We start from the raw sequence: 19,099 nt of genomic DNA, 5'->3' as shown, positions 1-19,099 counted from the left end.
GCCCGGAATCGGTGTATGTAATACAGAACCAGGTGTGAAACCTATACGGAGAACACATACAGAGATTTAGCATGTCGCTCGTGTTTGGAGAATGTTTATTGTGGCAAAAAACCTAAGGTCTTTAAACACCCCCCCCCCCCCCCCCCCCAAAGAAGATCTATTACTCAGGGATGATGGAGTAGAGAGAAGCCACCTGGGACGCCATCATGACTTGTTCAGGCAGCATGAGATCTGTACTGGTCAGCGCTTACATTCCGGTTTCCATGACCATGAACACCCCAAGACCGTAGTGAGCGAGCCCCATTGGATCAGAATTGGATCGTGTGTTACGGTATTGGCGTGTCAGCCATGGATACCGGAACTTCCAGGCTAAGAGTGAATTTATCCACTCTGTGCTGACCGCTACAATTGAAGGGTACAGTACCTCGCATTGCACTCAGGCCCCTGACTTCAAATGCTGAATCTTTTCAACTCTGTTCTCTGCTGCTAAGGGTAGCGGTGGTATATGGAATTGCAAGGAACCCTATAGACCTGTATTGTAAGTGTATTGCAATGCAAGTCTATGGGACTTTTGGCAATTCTGTATACCATTCACTTTGGTAGAGGAGAAGTCTATAGGCTGGCTATAAGTATAAGATATCTGTCACCCAAATAATCAACAGCTATCTTCACCCATGCATACGATTGTATGGGGGAGAAAGCCACTGCCAGACTCCTCGGGTGGCAGCTTATCCCTCTAAGAACAAAAGGAACAGACATGTTGAAATCTAGGATGCCACAGCCTTCTCTTCTCCAACATCTGATGTGGAGAGGTCCCAGTACAGTCTAGAATCTAGGCGGTCAGTCAGTTTTACCGACATATCTAATGTATGTGTAACCAGCTTTTTTTTAGTTAACAGAAAAAAAATCACAAGGAAAATCTACTTTAACACTGTAAATAACTTTATTTAAACAGTGTGCTACCAACAAACGTCAATATGGTATATACCACATAACAATAATAGCAGTCATATGGCGATTATGCTGCATTCACATCACTGGTGTACCCTGTTTCATGTTTAAAATTCCTACTAGACTTTACTCATAGAAATTACTAGGCCTCGGAGTAGAAGCAGCCCTGTTGCCCATAGCAACGCAGCAGAATTCAGGTTACAGAATGAAAGTGAAACAGGTTGCTATAGGCAACAGGGCTGCATCATCTCCGAGGCCTAGTATTTCTGCGAAAGGGGGACATGTCTGTGTCAGATGACATTATAATAATATACAGTCTCCTTCATGCAGGTACAAGCAGCCATAAGTGTGTGTGAGGGGCTGACATGTTGGGATGTATCGTAAATTGTCTGAGAGGGGTGCAATAAAATAATGAGACTGTAATAAGGATATCATTTATATCATTCTAAGCACTTTTGTGAAATATACATTCAGTTCAGATAACGGATGATAGTGAGGTACAAAGTGCTCGCACCTCATGTTTTCTTGTATGGGGTGAACACTGTATATGAAAGCTGTCTATGCAGATGTGTATATAAAAAGGCCCATCTGTAACATTATATTACCACAATGGCCACTTCTCTTCCAGTTATGGACGATTCACGAAAGAGGTATAAAAATGGTAGAATAATCAGGTATTGTAAATGGGAGATGGTGAAGGCTGCCTGGACAATCCTGGCTTTGTATCTCATAACACGTGAACACATCCTAAAAATGTGCTCTGGGTTCTTTTTTGCCTTAATATTATACATTCATCATCACTATTCCTGCAGTGTCATCTATGTCATCCCAGCTCTGCTCTATCCAAACATGTCATTACTGCATCTGATCCCCAGTCTGACAACCAATACATGATACAAATGTGTAGGCAGGATGTCAGCCTCAGGCAGATCCCTCCTGGCAGCTCTCAGGCCATCTGTATGCCCTTCTCTTTACAATAAAGGGCTATCAGCAGGTTAGATTGTAACATACAGCCCAAATCTCTTACAAACCCAGTATAAAGTCAATGTAGCAGATTCCGCCACTCGCCCCCCTGCACTCCCGCTTGGCTCTACGCCTGTCCTATAGACTCCATTCTATGGTCAGGCGGATTCTGCTGTCAGCCCAGAGAATTGACATGTCAATCGTTTGGGTGGACGACGGAATCCTCCCAAGCAGAGAATGGAGCCTATGTGACAGACAGAACTTCAAGCGGGAGCGTGGGGGGGGGGCGAGCAGCGGAATCCGCGCAGGGTTATCTGCAACATTTACTCAGTGTGCATATAGCCTTAGTGATGATCACAAACACTGACACCAAGAATATAAAATAATCACATGACCTTGGTTTCACCATGTCACATGAGTGCCATTTAAAAATATACAATTGTTTTGTGTTCTTATTCCCCATCTTCATAGCTTTAGCGAGAAGCTTCATGTTAGGTCCGTCCACCATCTTGTATTCTCTGCAGAGATCTTCCGGGGCAGTGTGGAGACTAAGATTTGCTGTTTGTCTCTTACACTACAAACAACAAAATCACTAGTCTTCCAGGCCGACCGAGAAAAAGACGACTTCTGCGTCTTGTGCCCTGAAAATTTCACAAACCAACATTATTAGTAAGAAAATACATTGTCATGACTCCCGGCTTCACCAGGTAAGTACCATAATCTATCCGCATAATAAACTATTAAATTGTTAGGGTATACTCTGTCTATACTCATTATTAGGGTATACCCTGTGTATACTCATTATTAGGGTATACTCTGTGTTTTCTCATGATCATTATTGTTGGTCTTTTTTTGCAAACAGCGGACAAAAATTACTGAGTAGGGTGCAAAGGGAACATCAGGGGCGTAGCTAAAGGCTGATGGGCCCTGGTGCAAAATGTTAGCTTGGGGCCCCCCATCTCACCCGATCAGGCAAAGTCCTATCTAACGTTATATCCAATTACTCTAATGTGCCACCATGTTCTAATGCCCTGTCACTGCCTCCACCTCATGTACTGCACTACTGCCCCCTATAATTAATGGACTGTACTGTGTCATTGTCTAATCATTGTATTCCAATCTTTGACTCTCCAGCTGAAAAACTACAACTCTCATCATGAACTGCCAGTTGGAAACGATGGGGGTTGTAGTGCTGCAACCTGAAGAGCCAAATGCTGCAAAACTCCCATAATAAACTATCAGCAGGGCACGATGAAGTTTGAACTTCTGCAACCTGGAGAAGTCACCTGATATCACCTGCAGTCCTATGTAACACCACAGATAACAGTGATATCCCTCTGAGTACAGATAATGTAGTAGATGTCACATGCAGTCCTATGTAACACCACAGATAACACAGTGATATCTCTGAGTACAGATCATGTAGTAGTCACCTGCAGTCCTATGTAACAGCACAGATAACACAGTGATATCTCTGAGTACAGATAATGTAGTAGTCACCTGCAGTCCTATGTAACGCCACAGACAACACAGTGATATCTCTGAGTACAGATAATGTAGATATAGACCCCCTGTGTAGCCCCCCCACAGTATAGACCCCCTGTGTAGCCCCCCCACAGTATAGACCCCCTGTGTAGATCCCCAACAGTATAGACCCCCTGTGTAACCCTCTCATAGTATAGACCCCCTGTGTAGCCCCCCTCCCATAGTATAGACCCCTTGTGCAGCCCCCCTCATAGTATAGACCCCTTGTGCAGCCCCCCCAGTATAGACCCTTTGTGCAGCCCCCCCAGTATAGACCCCTTGTGCAGCCCCCCCCAGTATAGACCCCCTTGTGCAGCCCCCCCTCATAGTATAGACCCCTTGTGCAGCCACCCCCAGTATATACCCCTTGTGCAGCCCCCCCCCCAGTATAGACCCCTTGTGCAGCCCCCCCCCTAGTATAGACCCCTTGTGCAGCCAAGCCCCTGCCCCCCAGTATAGACCCCTTGTGCAGCCCCCCCCCAGTATAGACCCCCTTGTGCAGCCCCCCCCAGTATAGACCCCTTGTGCTGCCAAGCCCCCGCCCCCCAGTATAGACCCCTTGTGCAGCCCCCCCCCCCAGTATAGACCCCTTGTGCAGCCCCCCCCCCCCCGTATAGACCCCTTGTGCAGCCACCCCCAGTATAGACCCCTTGTGCAGCCCCCCCAGTATAGACCCCTTGTGCAGCCCCCCCCCCAGTATAGACCCCTTGTGCAGCCCCCCCCCAGTATAGACCCCTTGTGCAGCCCCCCCCCCAGTATAGACCCCTTGTGCAGCCCCCCCCTGTATAGACCACTTGTGCAGCCCCCCCCTGTATAGACCCCTTGTGCAGCCCCCCCCAGTATAGGCCCCTTGTGCAGCCCCCCCAGTAGACCCCTTGTGCAGCCCCCCCCAGTATAGACCCCTTGTGCAGCCCCCCAGTATAGACCCCTTGTGCAGCCCCCCCCCCAGTATAGACCCCTTGTGCAGCCCCCCCTGTATAGACCACTTGTGCAGCCCCCCCCCCCTGTATAGACCCCTTGTGCAGCCCCCCACATCGCAACATTTATGTAAAAATAAATAAATAAATAAACTCACCTCACCTGGATCCTTGATCTCCCTCAGGCCTGGCAGCTTCTCTTCAGTTCAGTGAGCTTCCGGGATGCCGGCCCCGGCCGGAAGCTCACTGATGCAGGTCCGCGGCGCCCGGATTTCTCCTCTCTACTGCACGGCGGCTAACATGTGACGTGATGACGTCACATGTCAGCTGCCGAGGAGGAGGAGAAGTCCCGGCGTCGCGGTCCTGCATCAGTGAGCTTCCGGCCGGGGCCGGCATCCCGGAAGCTCACTGAACTGAAAGAGGTCCGGGGGGCATATACCCTTGCGGGCCCCCCTAGCGTAGGGGCCCGGTCGCCATGGCGACCCCTGCGACCCCTATAGCTACGTCACTGGGGAACATTATTATTAAGTGAGAGCACAAGGGGCACTTCTAATGTGGGGGTTAATACTAGCTGCATTTACTATATGAGGTCCATATGGGGCACAAAAATGGGGTACCTTTACTGTGTGTTACATAATGGGGCCACTATTACTGTCTAGGGCCCTTTGAATGAGGATTCTGTGTACAGGTCGAAGGTGGGGGGAGCAGGAAAATAGAGGAACCAAAAGGTGTCTGGCCTACAAATCCTACAGGGCCCAATGCAGAAGAAAGGTAAAACGACTCCAACCAGAGAAGATATTACCTGTAGTCACTGGATGTAACTGCACTGTAGTCACCTATAAGGCCTGTGTAGAGCTTTTATACTAATGTATAGAGGTAATATGAGTCTGTTTAGGCTGGGTTCACACTACGTATATTTGAGGCTGTATATTTGAGGCTGTATAGCAACCAAAACCAGGAGTGGATTGAAAACACAGAAAGGATCTGTTTACATAATGTTGTAATTGAGTGGATGGCCGCCATTTAATATTTGCTGTTATTTTAAAACAACGGCTGTTATATTGAAATAATGGCCGTTATTTACCATTATATGACGGCCATCCACTCAGTTTCAACATTGTGTGAACAGATCCTTTCTGTGTTTTCAATCCACTCCTGGTTTTGGTTGCTATGAGGACCTGACATGAGGACCAAATACTGCCTGAAATATACGTAGTGTGAACCCAGCCTTAAAGTGTATTTCTGGTTATATTACATACATAGTAATGTGCAGCCATGATGTGTTGGTGTTATTTAGTCACTATGGGGGGGATTTACAAAGACCGGCGTACAAGTACACCGGTCTTATATTAGGCCCCGCCTTTTAGTGAATCCGGCCGGGCGCCTGAATCTGCGCTCTGCGTACAAAATCTACACCTGTTTCCAGCAGGTGTAGATTTTGATCATGATTTACGCTTGATCATGTGTTTATGGTTTGGTGGTATTATTTGGCCCTTATATTTTGTTATTATTTGTATTGGTTTGTCCTGGTTAATTGGGATTCGTTCAGTAACAGCATGGTGGGAATATTCAGTCACTGTGTGGTGGAAATAAGAGTTCGTGGTCTGGCGGTACAGTATTATATTATATATATATATTATGTTTGACTTGGTGTAATGGGATTTGTTCAGTAACAGTTTGGCAGTAATATTCAGTCACTATGTGGTGGTATGTGGTCATGGTCTGGTAGTATTATTTGGCTTATATACACTGTTATTTCTAATAGTGGGGTGTATATTTGCAGCTTTTGCATTATGCATTCCACATGTGTGTATTATACGCCATGGTCGCAGCAGTTGATGTAGCAGTATATCCCCATCCCTGAGACCTCCAGGAATACCCCCGCTATGCTGCTGTCAGCCTCAGGCAGCGCCTCTGATCAGAGTCGTGTTGCTCCAGGCGCTATGCTGTTGATTACATTGCATGTTAATAACAATAAGTAACATTCAATGTGTCCCCTTTAAGGCTTTGTTCGGTAACATTTTGTTTTTGATGGTTGCAGAGAATTCAGAGCTAAAGACTTCAAGGGATTCTTCAGTGTTCAGTGTCTTCTGTAGTAAATGATTGTGTCTGGTGTCTGTACCCAGTGGCCCAGTGGCAAAGCCTGGCGTCTGTAAACCTTGCAGTAGGGGGCAGATTAACACTGTGTTATATCTAATGTGTGGCCTGACATGGTGGTACACGGCACAGATTCTATCATTTTCTTTGAATCTTAGTGTCCTGCTTCTTCCCCTTAGACCATGCACTCTTAAGGGGCCTATTCCACGGGTGCGATAATCGGCCAAATCGGCTGATTATCGCTCCGTGGAATAGAGAAAACGTAGAGATCGTGTCATCGGCTGATCGTTTATTTAGGGCCAAACCTAAAATCCTCGGGCGGTGGGCGACCAACGATTTGAGAAGCAGCATACATTACCTTGCAGGACTTCTCCTCCGCTCCTTCTTCCTCCCCGGGTCCCGCGGCACAGCATCAGCAGCTCCGGAGCGGCCTGACTGAGCTGTCAGACCGCTCAGCCAATCACAGGCCAGGACCGCCGCTGACAGTGATTGGCTGAGCCTGAGCTGTCTGACAGCTCAGACAGGCCGCACTGGAGTTGATGCTGCGCCGCGGGGCCTGGGGAGGAAGACGGAGCGGAGGAGAAGCTCTGCCAGGTAATGTATGCTGCAAGGGCTGCAGTAACGATGTCCCTACAGCCCTCGCTAGACGATCATCGGGCTGTGGAATAGGCCCAGTAAGCGAGCGCCGATCTAGCAGATCGGCGCTCGTTTACATCGTTGATCGGGCCCTGCTCGGCCTGTGGAATAGGGCCCTAAGGCCCTATTCCATTGATCGATTATCGGCCGTATTCGTCCGATATGAAATAGAGGGCAACGATCAGCCGACATCGTTCATGTTGGCTGATCGTTGCGTCGCTTGTTCTTCAAACAAGGGATATGGGCTGCCTGGACGATCTAGCGATCACCAGGGCATCCCCCCCGTGGCTCCCCGCCAAACCCCCCCCCCCCCCCCGACTCACCCGCTCGCCGCTGCCTTGTGGAATAGCGGCGGAAGCGAGTGGGAAACGAGCAGCAAACGAGAACCATGGCCATTCTTGTCACAGTGAAATGTGTTGTATTGAAGTCAATGCAAACAGCGGCTGTTGTTCACACAATGTACTGAACAACAGCCGTGGAAATAATTTCTGTCCGTTCTACATTGATTTCAGTGCTATTCTCAATGCAATTAGTGCCAAACAATGGCTGTTGTACATACCATGTGTACACATAGCCTTAAAGTGTACCTCTGGTTATGTGGCCCCATGCCACATAACCAGACACGTCTCACCACGAGCAGTCAGGTTTCCAAGGCAACCAAACAACGTTCACCAAGTTCTGTACTGTAGCCATTTTTTTAATCAATAGGTCTTGCTGAGCATTCTTTGATAACCCAGTAACCCAGTAACCCAGGCATAGTCTCTCCATACCAAACCTGCTCCGAGTTCATGGGACCACATCACTGGAGGTGCCCTGTAATACTAAAAGTACTAAGATGGTGGCCATAGAAGTCTTCACTAAACTAAATGGCCAAGATTGGAGTTATCACTGATATCAGCTGCTGATGGCATCTGCGGCCGCGCACTGGGCCCAGGGAGGTGGTCGCCCAACCCCATAGATGTACAATTTACAACGCTTTAATATGACAAAAAAATTAACTAAAAAAAAATCCCCTTTCACTGCCATGGCAACACCTACTGGCTTTCCTGCCTGACTCTTTTCGTCCTCTGTAGTGTGGTCGCCACCGCGGTCAGTGTAGCAGTCACATGTCATGTTGACACACGTGCGCCACAGTCAGGAAGTGACAACCCTTATAATATAATAGACGCCACAAAGTCAAGTAATTAAAATAATGTGACAAAAAAATCCTCTCTTTTCCTTATAAAGAAAACTTTTATTTGACATATTGAATAACAAAAGGGGGGGGGGATAAGAAATTGCGCCCATTTTCTCCGATCTAATGCGGCGTATTCAGTCACATAATTGTCCATATTGTCTCATGACCGGAGAAAGAAGCGCTATGAATAAAATGCAGATTGAGTCAGCATGAAGAAGAGCTTTTTTTTTTTTTGTAATTCATTCTGTCATCTACCGATGCGCCATAATTGTCGCGGGTGGGGGGGATGCGGCGCCGTGTAAGGGCGCAACCTTTATGTTGCTAAGAGCCGGCGGTTTTCAATATGGTATCCCTCCTTCTCCATTCTAAAATGGCAGATCCTTCTCCTATCAGCCAAAAACACAGCTCCCTTTGTTTAGATAATGGATCAGAGACACTTATATCTCACAATAGCAAAAAGAGAGCGGGAGTAAAAAAAAAAAAAAAAAATAAGGCAGTTAAATGACATTAATACAAAAAAAAAGGAAAAGAAAAAAAATTCCTTTTATACAGGCGCAAAATGGCATTAATTAGGTGACGGCTTTTGTTTCTAAGGAAGAAAAAAAAAACCTGGGGGGGGGTGGGGTAGATGCGGAAAACACGTCGTAATCTTGTTCTTTTCCCAATTTGGCGACCTTCGGGTTTACCTCTCCATTTTGTTCTTTTGATTTTTTTTTTGTTTTTCTTTTCATTTGCGGGAATGATGCAGCCGTCATAAGGACAGGAAAATTGAGGCCTTTGTTATCCCGCTGATAATAAAGAGCTTTTTGTTAGGAGAATTATTGGGGGACGAGGAGAGGGGGGGGGGGGTGCGCACGCGATAACACGGATACATTAGCGATGTTTCGTTTAACCAGGTAATTCAGCGAGGAGCAGGAATCGGGGGATTGGCGTAATTCGGAATTTTTTTCCTTTTTCTGTTCAGGAAAGTGATGTCTGCCGCTCAATCTACAGGCGTATACTAAGGGGATAGTTTTCGCTTTACTATGGGATTCGATGGCCGATGTATAACTATACAGTGGGGTACAATGCATCCGGAGGTCACCCATGGTAGACCTCTACAGTATCACATGATGGGATTAGATACACCATTTTAGCAGACTGTATGGCACATGATAGGATTAGATACACTAGTTTAGTAGACAGTATCAGTATTTATAGTATTGGATACACTCTCTCTACAGTAAGTATAAAACATGAAGGGATTAGATACGCTAGTTTAGCAGACTGTATGGCACATGATAGGATTAGATACACTAGTTTAGTAGACAGTATCAGTATTTATAGTATTGGATACACTCTCTCTACAGTAAGTATAAAACATGAAGGGATTAGATACGCTAGTTTAGCAGACTGTATGGCACATGATAGGATTAGATACACTAGTTTAGTAGACAGTATCATACATGATAGGATTGGATACAATGTCTCTACAATCAGTATGACACATGAAGGGATTAGATACACTAGTTTAATAGACAGTATTAATATTTATAGGATTGGATACACTGTCTCTACAACCAGTATCACATATAATCGGATTAGATACGCTAGTTTAGTACACAGTATCATACATGGTAAGATTTGATACATCGTCTCTACATCCAGTATCACACATGATGGGATTAGATACACTAGTTTAGTACACAGTATCATACATAATAGGATTGGATACACTGTCTCTACAACCAGTATCACATATGATGGGATTAGATTCGCTAGTTTAGTACACAGTATCATACATGATAGGCTTTGATACATCGTCTCTACATCCAGTATCACACATGATGGGATTAGATACACTAGTTTAGTACACAGTATCATACATGATAGGATTGGATACACTAGTTTAGTAGACAGTATCAGTATTTATAGGATTGGATACACTGTCTCTACAGTAAGTATAAAACATGAAGGGATTAGATACACTAGTTTAGCAGAGAGTATCAATAATGCTTGGGTTGGATACATTGTCTCTACAATCAGTGTGACACATTATAAGATTAGATACACTAGTTTAGTAGACAGTATTATACATGATAGGATTGGATACATTGTCTCTACAATCAGTATTCACATGATGAAATTAGATACAAAAGGGTAGCGGACAGTATAAATAATGATAGAATTGGATATACTGTCTTAGCAATCAGTATCACACAAGATCGGATTAGATACATTAACTTAGCAGACAGTATGATGCATCATATGAGTCATTTCAGCAATCAGTATCACACATGATGGGATTAGATACACAATTTTAGCAGACAGTATCACACATGCGAGGCTTACACACACAGCTAAGCACATACTATTACACATGCCAAGCTTAGATACACAGTCCCTGCTTCACAGTAGCACATACAATAGGACTGGATGCAATGGCTCAATAGACAGTATGACACACAATAGGCTTAGATACAGTAGCTCAGCAGGCAGGCTGTTTGATACATCTTATATTCACACCACCTACAAAGTTGTCTGTGATTGCGGATCTTCAATCATGGATCATCCTATTGCCCATTGATTTCGATTGTGCTGCTATTCACACATTCCGCATTTTTCACAAATCCGCAATCGATTCTGTGAAAAAAACAGGACATGTCCTAGTGCGGATCGTGATTGCGGTACAGGTAAGCCAATAGAAGTCAATGGGATAAATTTTTTGTGGAAGTCACGGATGTTACATCAAATATGGGTAAGCTAGTTCCTTTTTTTTATTTTTACCACCTACTCCATTAAGTCAGATGACCCCCCCAACACCAAGAGGCAGAGAAGCATAGTCATAGTTTTAGATACAGCACATAGTATCACACATGATAGGCTTAGATACACAGACTCATCCCCTCCATCCCCGATTATGAATACAGGCGGTGAAGTATGCACACTATATCCATTACACTTGTTATGGGACTGCAGTACTCGCCCTGTTCTCATGACCGTGGGGGAGCCAGTGGTCAGACCGCCACCAATCACATACATTTAACCTATCTTACCCTATCTGCATCGAATCTGACCTTGCTGTTTAATTTTGGGGCTATCATACTCAGACTCTCTTCACCATCAGGTCGGGCCTAGTTTTTCAGTCTTTCCCTAATGTCCACAGGGGTGCCGTGTTGTAGGCTGGAGGCCCTCTTCACCATCAGTCCGGGCCTAGTTCTTCAGTCTTTCCCTAACGTCCACTGAGCTCTGTGTTGTAGGCTGGAGGCCATCTTCACCATTGGTTCGCGCCTAGTTTTTCAGTCTTTCCCTGCAGGCTGTAAGGTCTACTTCTAGGAACGTTCACAGGGGGCGTCGTGTTGTAGGTTGGAAGACATCTTCACCATCAGTCCGGGCCTAGTTGTCGAGTCTGTCCCTGCAGGCTGTAAGGCCTACTTCTAGGAACGTTCATAGGGGGCGTCGTGTTGTAGGTTGGAGGACCTCGTCACCATCAGTCCGGGCCTAGTTGTCGAGTCTGTCCCTGCAGGCTGTAAGGCCTACTTCTAGGAAAATCCACAGGGGGCACCGTGTTGTAGGCTGGAGGCCTTCTTCACCATCAGTCCGGGCCTAGTTTTTGAGTCTGTCCCTGCAGGCTGTAAGGCCTACTTCTAGGAACGTCCACAGCGGGCGTCGTGTTGTAGCCTGGAGGCCTTCTTCACCATCAGTCCGGGCCTAGTTTTCGAGTCTGTCCCTGCAGACTGTAAGGCCTACTTCTAGGAACGTCCACAGGACTGAATGCCCTCTTATGAAAGGCCTTTCATCTCCTTTCTGCAATCCCCCCACCACCTTCATCAGATGCTCTACCAGACCGGCGCCGGTCTCCACGAGGGCCTTCAAATACCAGGATAATCAGGCAGGGACCGGGAGACCGCCACTTTTTCATGTCTGACATTTTTTATTTATTTATTTTAAAGCCGAGCAGGAAATTTTCACGGCTTCAGCCTACAAAAAAAAAACGGACAGATTGGAACAGCAGTGCCAGGAGACATGAGAGGCAGACGACTGCCATCGCCGAGCCTTTGTTGTAGCGCACACAAAGGTTCCCAAATGATACGGCATCCTTTTGTTCTAGGCCTTTTAATGTGCGTCCCTCTCCAGCCCTCTTACGGAATATATGCATTTTATCCCTGGCAGAATGGTCCCTGCTATTACATTCTGGAGCGGGGGGCTGAATCATGGCCGGCTTTCAAAAGCCTCGTCTGAAGCTGCCCGGCACAGGCGGATTATTCTGTGCCCAGTCCATGCCACCCTCCAATCTGTTAATTGCACCCTTTACCTTGATCTCTCGCATAATACACCACCGTGACTATTTTAACCCCATAAAGCTTTAAAAAAAAAATCCATAATGACCCTCTAATTAAAAAGAATAGCGGGCAGTGAAAATGTGGCCGCCGCTTCATCTCAAGTCATTGTCAGTCACTTGCATGGTGCGCTAATAAAAAGGAGCATGGACTCTCTATAGCGGCAAAGATGATGGGTCTCGGAGGAGGGAGGCCGCTATGAAGAGACAAGAGGAGCAGGAAAATTGCCTCGAGCTGGAAATGTTCTACAATAACTTAACAGCTTTTTTTTTTTTTTTTTTTTTTTTTTTTTTTAAAGGGAATGTTCGTGGTCCTCGAAAAGGATTCGGACAACAGGAAATCAATGGGACATCATGTAATACATGGAGGGAGGGGGATGTGCTCTGAGGGAGGGGTCCAAAGAGAGGACGCCCCTCCTATGACATCCATGTCTGGTCCTGAAGGGGCGACCCTTTTTTAAACTCTTAAATTTGTGGTAGAAACACATTGCTTTTCCTGGATCCCCCCTGATGGCAGCTGCCGAGGGAGACAAGGATCAAGCCTATTGATTTACACTGCCCGAATCTGTTTTATCTTGGAGTTATAAGCCATTACCAGAGGTGCCTGGCAGCAGTTTTCTCTGTATATAAAATGAGCTGAGCGTGCACATGTATGAAGGAGAGGGAGCTGTAAGCTCAACAAGGGTTTGGTCAACAGTAGTGATGAGGAAACCTACCGAATGTTCAGGTTCATTTAAACCCCTATGCTCGGCCTTTGACTTCTCGTGGCTAAAGAAGTTGGATGTAGCCCTAAGAAGTCCTGGAAAACATGGACCATAGGCTGTGTCCACCAGGACTCCCTAGGGCTGCATACAACTTCTTTAGCCACCAGGAGTCAAATACCAAGAATACGGGTTCAGACAAACTCAAAGGTTGAGTAAGTTGCTCATCACTAGTCAAAAGCTCTTTTATCTGTATGGATGGCTTAAAACAAGTGTATGCCACTGCCCGGGTCAACCAGGCAGCCAGACATGTCTTGGACTGGCAAAGTGTGACATCTGATGGTGCTGTATACATCCATATATATCGATTGTATCACTGAGGAGGAGGCACATTGACATGTATGGTCACATGCTTCTCCACAGTCAGCCATTTATGAACGGAGGAGCCGCTCAGCTTCACAGGGGGACGTAGGATCAGGATAGTAATAAACAGGGCCACAATGAGGTATCAGTGACTCATTAATTAGTATTCATTTACAGAAGCATGCTTAATGGTGGACTACGCCTTTAAAGTGCTGCATCAGCTTAAAAAAAAAAAATATATATATATATTACACATACATTATTTGTCTCCATACTCTGCTGTTCTGACACACTACCTAGTCTGAACCACACAGGAAATGACTGGAAATTCAGCCAATCACAGGTTGAGGCGGGTCACGACTGTGGCTACTGATTGGTTAAACAGGAATTATTTGTATGTCGAGATCAGATACTAGAAAGTGGGGATCAGCGAGATCCCGAGCAGTGTCAGAAAATTTAAAAAACAAGGATTTTTTTTAACCACTTTTAAATAATAAAAAAAATAATACTGACAAGCCATTAGACCATATTCAAATTATAAGAATAGATGTAATACATATTAATGTTGCCCAAACTACCAGCATAATGTCATGGAGAAGAAAAATATATATATGTGTAAAACGATTTACTTATGAATATTAGTTGGCCTAAGGAGTCCAGTGGGCGGTCCTTATTTACAGAGATAGCTGCCAGTCACTGATTAGGAACTCCCACTGGACTCCTAAGCTCAAAATGAGCGGGGATTTCAAAGAATGTAATACAAGGGGAAATAAAAGCCATGGTTGCTTTTTTTTTTTCTCTTCTTCACAGAAACAGCACTACACCTATCCCTGTAGTGTATCTACTCTTGCAGCTCAGCTCCATTGAAGTGAATAAGGGTAAAGTGCTGTCGAAGAACACAGGCCTGTTCCATCGAATCCTCTAACATACCTTTTAAAGGGGTACTCGGAAAAAAAAAAACAGATGCTAGAAAGTTATATAGATTTGTAAATTACTTCTATTTAAAAATCTCAAGTCTTCCAGTACTTATCATCTTCTGTATATCCTGCAGGAAGTGGTGTATTCTCTTCCATAGCAGGAAAGGTTTTCTATGGGGATTTGCTGCTGCTCTGGACAGTTCCTGACATGGACAGAGGTGGCAGCAGAGAGCACTGTGTCAGAGTGGAGAGAATACACCACATACAGAAGCTTATAAGTACAGGCAAAAGATATGAGGTGAACTGGTACATGGTGCAATGAGTAAGCCGTAGAGTATAATGGATGGCGGGTTGTGTGATGCCTAGAATTATTATCCTACCAGTAAGTTTTCCTGTCTCTTCCTAATACCACGTGCCATTTACATTCTCTAATTTATCATCATTTCATGCGCTTTGGGGATGAAGGAAACTTGTGTTCTCCTCAATGACTGTTTAATCTACGGAGTGACTTGCGGGGATGGTTGAGTCATCTCTCCGATCACAAAGCCTTCATTAGCAATTGGAAAATGTGTTACTAATTAGAAGTTAGCTATATTTATATCAGAATCATTAGCAGCGAGATGGACTTAATATATACTAGATACAAAAATACTTGGCACTGCCATCCTCCCAGTCCTGATTCATTTGCACTTACATGGCATGTAGATGAGGAGACATCATGATTACCGACGCGTTTTACAGGAATTAATGTGGGCCTGAGTATAATGTGAGTCTATGGAAGGCTGAATGCTGCGGTAATATCATGGGGGGAGCGGTAATCACACATAGCCACCCCAGGCCCCTTATAGAGAATATGCATGGCAGTGGGTAGCAAGGATGTGGCCTTAAAGGGGTAGTATACCCAACAACAAAAAAAATCTTTGAAATCAACTGGTGCCAGCAAGTGCCAGAGATTTGTAATTTACATATATTAAAAAAATCTCCAGTCTTCCAGTACTTATCAGCTGCTGTATGTCTTACAGAAAGTGGTGTATTCTTTCCATTCTGGAGAGCAGGAGAGGTTTTCTATGGGGATTTGCTTCTGCTCTGGACAGTTCCTGACGTGGACAGAGGTGGCAGCAGAGAGCACTGTGTCAGACTGGAGAGAATACACCACTTCCTGCAGGACGTACAGCAACTAAAAAGTAATGAAAGAGTTGAGATTTCTAATAGAAGTAAAGTACATATCTTTGTCACTTTCTGGCACCAGTTGATTTGAAAGAAAAAAAAAAAAAGGTGAACAACCCCTTTAAATGTACAGGACGGGTTGTAGTACGTACTACATAAGTAACATGGTGTAGTTTGAGTGTCTATGGGGGTAGGGTAACATGGTGTACAGTATATATGGAGGCACGGTAACATGGTACAGTGCAGGGTGACACTGTAAGTGTAGCATGACAGTGTACTCATGTTATCACCTTCAATGTCGACACTCCGCCACGTGGTGCACGCGGACAGTCTTTCGATACATACACAGGAATTCCCGGCACACACAGCGGTAAACTTGCAAGGTGCGTTTATTGACAAGACGACGTGCACACTATACAGACGGGCAGAACGCGTTTCGGCACAATTGCAGTTGATAAAGGCAATTGTGCCGAAACGCGTTCTGCCCGACTGTATTGTGTGCACACAGAAGGTGTGAGGATACCACGTAGGGTGAAAGTACAGGGGAACATTGTGGAGCAGAGGCTGATGACTGTATAGAGGGGAAGAGTCCCACGTCCTTGTTACTGTCCCATAAAACACTATGCCAACATTAGTGCAGAGAAGGAATCCATCCTCTCCATCCCTCTCTGTATCTTCCACATTACGTCTTACATTGCCTGCTCTCCAGTGTGAGATTTTCATGTAATTCATTAGCGGTGACGGATGTATTACCATTAGCGGTGAATGCGGTTTGCATCCTATTACCAGTGATAGAACAGCCTAATACTGCAAGAGGGCAGAATAGGAGGAGGATTGGGACTTAAGCCAATCTACAACATGCATTGGAGAAGAGGAGAGGTCCTCCAGAGCAAGAGACAGTTTTTGGCAACCACTTTGCAATAATGTTACCAAGAGATATTGAACAGAAGAACCCCCTCCAACTAATACCTTAAAGGGGTCATCCACCTAAGAGCTAAAAAAAAAGTCCCACCAAGTCCCCCTGAGTATTTTGAACCGTCTCCTGTCTTTCTAGCTGCTGCCATTGCGGAGTTACACGTTTTTTTCTAAAAGGCGTTCTATATCCAAGATGGCACCGGCCGGGAAACTACATTACCCATCATGCATCTCCCTGATAGGTCCATTTGTGTACTCGCTCCCTTAGCTTTCTTTCCTGCCCACTGCTGTTATTACTGTTGCACAGATTTTGCATTACATCACCCCAATATGTATTCCATACTGATGTATGTAGCAGAGCTGACGCACTCATGGTGTAGCTATGTGCTGCATAACTGTATCTGTTAACCGGGGTGTAGTGTAGGTTTAGATCTCTGCTTGCTGACTGTGAATAAAAAACATTCTTATTCCATCCAGACTCTAAGAACATCTATAACACAATATACAGATCTGTGACACAAAGACAGGTACATGTGCCTGCATTCACTGACAACAAGCAGAGATAGAAGTATAACTTCTCATATTACAGAAACCTAGGCTCAGAAACACATGTAAGTCTATGGAAGCAGCACAGGTGCATGGAGATGATGCAGATGATGTCTCCAGGGGGTCGGGTTACCAAGTCAATAGACAGCTAACCCAGTCCCCAGAGAGGAGATCACATGTCCTCAGACTACAAAGTAGGGGGGTAGAGGGAGCTCAGCATTGTCAGAGTGGGCACAAGAAGATGAATTTAGATGTCCAGAGCGGGTAAGAATGAGAAAAAAAAACAGAGAAAGGGAGTAAGATAGGTTATACATGTATATTAGACATAGGGTGGTATTGGGAAGGAGGATTGTTTAAAATATTATTTTTGTTACTAGGATAGCCCTTTAAAGACGCAATCTAAGGACCGGCCCCTCGAGCACCCTTATTTTTTATTTTTTTACCCATTGCAGTGTTATGAGGGTATAGGTTTTTGCAGGCGGAGTTTTGTTTTTGCACCAATTTAGTTAATGGGGTATTTTAGTTTGACCAATTTACCCCCTATTCACAGGATCCCTGTCGGTCCCAAGAACAGTGTGAAGTTGTAGCCTCGAATGAATAAAGTGGTGCGTGCATGACCAACGCTCCATTATCCAAAATCCATTATGGAATCCATAGCCTTGGATATCTGCCATGGCTTTGAAGCTTGTAGGCTGCAGATTTGGCTGCATTCAGTGGGAACTTGGCTCTACAGCTGTTGCAAAACTACAACTCCCATCAGGCCTGGACAGCCAAAGAAAGTTGTGGTTGTGCAGCAGCTGGAGAGTCAAGGTTTCCTAACCTTGCCTTAAAGGGGTACTCCAACAAAAATCTTTTTATTTCAAACCAACTAGGTTCAGAAGATTATATAGATTTTTAATTTACTTCTATATAAATATCTCAAGTCTTCCAGTACTTATCAGCTGCTGTATGTCCTACAGGAAGTGGTGTATTCTTTCCAGTCTGACACAGTGCTCTCTGCTGCCACCTCTGTCCACGTCAGGAACTGTCCAGAGCAATAGCAAATCCCAATAGAAAACCTCTCCTGCTCTGGACAGTTCCTGACATGGACAGAGGTGGCAGCAGAGAGCGCTGTCTCAGACTGGAAAGAATACACCACTTCCTGCAGAACATACAACAGCTAATAAGTACTGGAAGACTGGAGAGGTTTTTTTTTAGAAGTACATTTCTAATCTATAAAACTTTCTGAAACCAGTTGATTTGGAAAAAAAAAAAAATCGCCTTTAAGGGTTTAACAAGTGGACTCAGGCTGTATTCCATGCTGTAAAAGCCCATAAGGCCAGAAGCCATAGCATATATGACAATGGGTTTTCTAATCTGGACAAGCCCTTTAATGAGATCAGCTGATCTAGATTTGGTGTAATTACATTACAGTAAAAAATAAATAAATGATGAATAATGAATTACCATCCATATATTTATATCCAGTGGAATTCCATTGATAAATATTTACAGCCAATTACTATGGTGTCATTTATTTCTTAATCAGCAGTGGGAAATTATTTGACCCAATTAGTACAGGAGCGATCTCCATAATTTATCACTATAACAGATGACACCTGCTCCGGTACCCAGTATACCCGGCATATAGTCACAGCACTACAGCTTTATCATCAGTGCCAGCAGCTTCGGAGACATGATCATAGCTGTAAATGCAATACTAGGAAGGTAAGATTAAATGGGTCGCTGTGTCTTTAAAAGGGGGTGTGGTTATATACAAATGGGCGTGGCTTTGCTGAGCTGAACTGACACAATTATTCAGTATTTTCTTGTCGTCGGCCTAAACTAAAGTCATTCTTTTCTATGAAAAAAATCTGATGAGAAATGTGGGATGAGATGGGGACTGACATGAGAATGTTGGTTTTCCA

This window comes from Dendropsophus ebraccatus, chromosome 13, assembly GCF_027789765.1.
Source record: "Dendropsophus ebraccatus isolate aDenEbr1 chromosome 13, aDenEbr1.pat, whole genome shotgun sequence".
NCBI classification, from domain to species: domain Eukaryota; kingdom Metazoa; phylum Chordata; class Amphibia; order Anura; family Hylidae; genus Dendropsophus; species Dendropsophus ebraccatus.
Note: the sequence above shows the minus strand (reverse complement) of the source record.